Below are 5,824 nucleotides of genomic sequence, written 5' to 3' on the forward strand. Positions count from 1 at the left end.
TAGCATAGACAGCCAAACACATGAAAGTAGCTTACAGTTGGAGACTTTCCTTTCCATAACTCATAGGGAGTCTTGCTGGTCCCTGGTCGGACATACACACGGTTGATAATGTAACAAGCAGTGTTGACAGCTTCATCCCAAAACCGATGTGGCACTTGATTCCCATGCAGCATAGCTCGCGCCATCTCTTGCAGTGCTCTGTTCTTTCGTTCGACAACACCATTCTGCTCTGGGGTTCTTGGAGCAGAGTACTGATGAACAANACACCGATAACATCGTCTGAGGAGTGATTCCGATGAACTTGAGAAGATGGAGGAAGCTCGTCTGTTGACAGTCCAGGGCGGGCATGATCACTAAGACTCCCAGAGGCTTGCTCAGACTTCTCATCATCAGTTACCAGATCCTTCTCAGAGAGAACAGGCACCATATCAACTCGTTGAAACGAAGTATCATCAAAAACAACATTTACCGTTTCCTGAACTGATCTTGTGCGTTTGTTGTAAACACGGAAGGCAGTGTTGTGTCCTGAGTAACCAAGAAAGATCCCTTCATCACTCTTTGAGTCAAATTTACCCAACTGATCCTTGTCATTCAGAATATAGCATAGACAGCCAAACACATGAAAGTAGCTTACAGTTGGAGACTTTCATTTCCATAACTCATAGGGAGTCTTGCTGGTCCCTGGTCGGACATACACACGGTTGATAATGTAACAAGCAGTGTTGACAGCTTCATCCCAAAACCGATGTGGCACTTGATTCCCATGCAGCATAGCTCGCGCCATCTCTTGCAGTGCTCTGTTCTTTCGTTCGACAACACCATTCTGCTCTGGGGTTCTTGGAGCAGAGTACTGATGAACAATGCCCTGATGCCCGTAGAATTGATCAAACTTGTCATTCTGAAACTCTCCTCCATGATCACTCCTAATAGCTTGGATGGAACATTTTTCACTTTTAATCTGCAGGGCAAGAATGCGAAAGCATTCAAGGGCATCAGCTTTTTCACGAATAAATTGCACCCAGGTGTAGCGAGTGAAATCGTCCACCATGACAAAGAAGAACCGTCGTCCAGAAATGCTCTGAACTTGAATGGGACCCATCAGATCCATATGTACCAACTGGAGTGCATGACTAGTGCGAATATCTGTCACTGGCCAATGAGACGTCTTGACTTGCTTGCCTTTGTTACAAGGACCACATATGAAATGTGGATCACCTTTCAGCTTAGGCATTCCACGCACAACCTCTTGATTAGCCAATTTCAACATTGTGCGAATTTTGAGATGACCAAGTTTTTGGTGCCACAGCTCTGTGTCCGACTCAGTAGTCGTGCTAAAACACTGCATTGACGATTTCCACATGTAACAGTTGTTACCAGATCTCCTGCCTCTGAGTCGTACTGACCCTTGTTGATCAACAGCCTTGCACCCTTCTTGGTGAATGTGACATCCAGACCTTCATCACAAAACTGGCTGATACTTATCAGATTTGCCTTCAACCCTTCGACCAAGAAGACATCCATAAGATGTGGTTGAGAATCACCACCAGTTGTACCTTTTCCTCGGATTGTACCCTTTCCTCCATCACCAAAAGTAACTCTTCCTCCAGCAACACCTTCTAGATGTGATAGATTATCAAGGGCACCAGTCATGTGCCTGGAGCATCCACTATCAAAATACCACTTGGCCTGATCAACCTCTGTTTTCTCTGCTGTGAAAGCCACATGACAGTAGAGATCATCTTTCCTGACATATTCCTGTGTGTTTCTTCTTACAGCTGGATAAAACTCACCGCGTTGCATCAAGCTAGACACACGATTCTGGAACTGATAACAATGGGCTTTGTAGTGAGTTAGATGCCCACAGTACCAACATCCTCTCCTTCTACTACGCTGAACAGGTCTTTGAGCCGTCTGCCGAAATCCACTCGAGGCATATGGCGGCCTAGTATTCACCTCAGGAAACACCACCATCCTTGGGTTTCTTGAATTCTGCTTCACAGGAATCTGATCATACATTCTAGTAGTTCGAGGGAACTTCCTCTCCTTCAGCTCGGGCTCAGACTCCACTCCTTTGACAAATTGGGTGGTTGGGTTGGTGTTTGTTCCTTGATAACCCAGACCCCATTTCAGATTGCTGGATCTTCCAGTGCTAAGCAGTGTATCCAGATCTTTGGTTCATTTATTCAGCATTCTGATATTCTTCAGCTGTTCTTCTAACTGCTTCTCAAGTCGCAGAGTCTTTGCGTGTTCTTCACTTAATTCTTTAGAGATCATTGCAACATGAAGCTGTAACGTATCTCTCTCAGAAGTTAATTGTGTGTTTTCTTGAGTCTTCTGTACCACCGTCTTGATGAGAAGCTCTATCTGATCTTCTACTGACAAATCAGCCTCTTCTCCATCTGAATCAGAATTCACTTTCTCATCTGCATCCTTGGTTTCCAGCACCACATCATCTTCTTCATCTTCTTCAATGACACCCAGCAATGCAAGGAAGCTGTTAAGAACCTCTCCTTTGCTGACTTCTTCATCTGAGTCACTTTCGCTCCAAGTGATGTAGGACTTCTGCTTGTTTTCTCGTGAAGGACAATCAAACTTAGTGTGACCGTGGCCCTTACACCCATAGCACTGCAAAGAATTCTTTCGTTTGTTGTTTGGACACTCAGACTTGTAATGCCCAAAACCCTCACATTCAGCACACTGTCGTTCTTGCTTGTCACTCTTCCTGATCTCCTTATCAGTATCAGATTTTAAGAGCGATGATGTTCCCTTCCGCTGACCTCTTTCCATCTTGCGAAAGTACTTCTTAACCAACAAACCCACTTTTTCTTCATCTGCAACCTCCTGAGACTCAGCAAGCTTCTGTTCTTCTATGGCTTTAAGGGCAAAAGATTTCTCATTCACTTTTTCTTTCTTCTTCAGCTGTATCTCAAATGCCTGCATCATCTCAACCACTTGATTGTACTTGAGCTCATCAGAATCCAGTGAAACATCTATAGCAGACCTGTGTGGTTGAAACTTATCTGGAAGACTCATGAGGAATTTCTTCACCAGCTTCTTGTCCTTATAGCGTTTACCCAAGACTACAGCTTCTTGTGCAATACCACTCAGACGACTGCTGTAATCAGCAACTGACTCAGTTTCAGTCATGTGCAAGTTCTCAAAATCTGAAGCAAGATTGTCCAGCCTTGAACGTTTGACCCTACTTGTGCCTTCAAACGTGACTACCAGAATGTCCCATGCTTCCTTGGCAGCTTCACATCCTTGAACTTGATTGAAAATATCCCTAGGCAGCGACTTGAAGATAACTGACAGAGCCTGTGAGTTATGTTTGGACTCCGCTTTTTCTTCGGCTGTCCATTTCTTCCTGTGCTTAGGCACCATTTCTCCCTTCTCATTCTTTTCCGTCGGATGTGATCAACCATCTTCCACCGCAAACCAAGCTTCCATGTTGATGCTTGAGATGGCCTGCTTGATTGACACTTTCCAAAAACCAAAGCACTCAGGATCGAGTTTCAATGGTGATTGAACCNCCGTCTGCCGAAATCCACTCGAGGCATATGGCGGCCTAGTATTCACCTCAGGAAACACCACCATCCTTGGGTTTCTTGAATTCTGCTTCACAGGAATCTGATCATACATTCTAGTAGTTCGAGGGAACTTCCTCTCCTTCAGCTCGGGCTCAGCCTCCACTCCTTTGACAAATTGAGTGGTTGAATTGGTGTTTGTTCCTTGATAACCCAGACCCCATTTCAGATTGCTGGATCTTCCAGTGCTAAGCAGTGTATCCAGATCTTTGGTTCATTTATTCAGCATTCTGATATTCTTCAGCTGTTCTTCTAACTGCTTCTCAAGTCGCAGAGTCTTTGCGTGTTCTTCACTTAATTCTTTAGAGATCATTGCAACATGAAGCTGTAACGTATCTCTCTCAGAAGTTAATTGTGTGTTTTCTTGAGTCTTCTGTACCACCATCTTGATGAGAAGCTCTATCTGATCTTCTACTGACAAATCAGCCTCTTCTCCATCTGAATCAGAATTCACTTTCTCATCTGCATCCTTGNTGAAACACGCCAAACAAATGCTTTTATTCAAACTTATAAAAACTCCCTTTTACAAGTTATGAANGCATCCTTGGTTTCCAGCACCACATCATCTTCTTCATCTTCTTCAATGACACCCAGCAATGCAAGGAAGCTGTTAAGAACCTCTCCTTTGCTGACTTCTTCATCTNTACCCTGTGTAGATCTAAAAGAGTAAAATGAACACACTCACCTTTAAAGCCTTTTTTTGATTGCTTGAAGGTTTACAAAACTCACAAACTTTTCCCACGAGTGCTAACTCTTTTTTGCGGCTAGCCCTCGTCCTTTTATACCTTACACAAATGATCTCTAACCTAGATCTTTGTGAATCTCTAACTAAAAGGAAATATTCTTATCCTAAGAAATATCCTCCCTTAATCTCTCGATCAAATATACTCTCAATATCCTCGTGTATATCTTGATCTTTTTCTTCCTTCCTTCTCACGTTCCCTGTCACGACATCCCATAAATTTCCTCCACGTCAGCTCATCTGCCATGTCAGCATATCAGCACTCTGAAACATTTCGCAAGCTCCTGTCACCTTCAGAGCTCTGATGCACTTTCAGAAAGAAAAAGAAATTGTGAATAGATTGGGAGAAATGTAAATAAGCGAATGCCATGAAGTGTCCTGGACCATGAAAAATGCATGAGAAGACGGGGTAGGGAGCAATACTAGGAAAAGACAGACGACAACAAAACGTCAAACCTAACCTATAAGAAAATTAAAAAACGTGAATCATATAATGACCTGTAACGAAGCAAGTTAAAAATAGTGAAAAGTTCAAGAAAACCAAAAAATAAGAGTTTATGTAACGGCAAACTCAAAAAAAAAAATTTGTTTGCTAAACCAAAAACTAAACTAAATATAAATTAATTTTTAGGAAAAATACATGATGAAAACGGACAAATGCTTTGGAATGCATTAGCAAATAAGACATTTTTGAGAAAGCATGAATAACTGAGAAATTATGGTAAATCATTCTTTTTTTTTTTGGCATAATCTCTAAAGTGTTTAAAATAAATAAATAAGTCATCAAATAATTGAAAGCACAGTCAAACTAAAAAAATCTACATCTCTTGATATTAAAAAAGTGAGTTTGATAAGGTGGTAGGGCCCTTTGATTATGTGTTCTTTATTTTGAGTCCATATATAGAGAGATATTGGAAGAAGCATGATCAAAAAGATTCAAGCACACCACCCTCAAACATTGGAACTAACTAAAATTAGGGAACACAACAAGGATGGCAAAAGTGTTGACACTTCTTGTTCTTCGAATACTCATGAATCTCTTATTTATCGGTTGGATTTCTCTCTGGATCATAAAACCCACCACTCTATGGATACAATCTTGGCATCAAGCTGAAGATACCATCAAACACACTTTCTTTGGCTATTACGGTAACCCTCAAATTAGCCACCACTCTTCTCTTATTTTTACTTCAATATATCTCTGATTTTTTTGCATTTATGACGGTTAAGGTCTCAACTTTGCCGTATTCTCATTCCCTCCTATTGCTCTCTCTATTATTGGACTAATTTATTTGAGTTTACTGCCGCAACATCATCGTCCAACAAGGTAATTAATACGATTTCAATCTTTAAGTCACGGTTAAAAAGTAAAAACAGATTAAAAAAAAAATGATGTTTCTATTCTGTCAACTTGTTATAATACTGAACCTGTAGAGGAGGGAGGAGTGCATCTATTACTATCTCAAGACCAGCCATTATCAATAGTTTCATTGGGATC

The sequence above is a fragment of the Camelina sativa genome, chromosome 2 (assembly GCF_000633955.1).
Source record: "Camelina sativa cultivar DH55 chromosome 2, Cs, whole genome shotgun sequence".
NCBI lineage: Eukaryota > Viridiplantae > Streptophyta > Magnoliopsida > Brassicales > Brassicaceae > Camelina > Camelina sativa.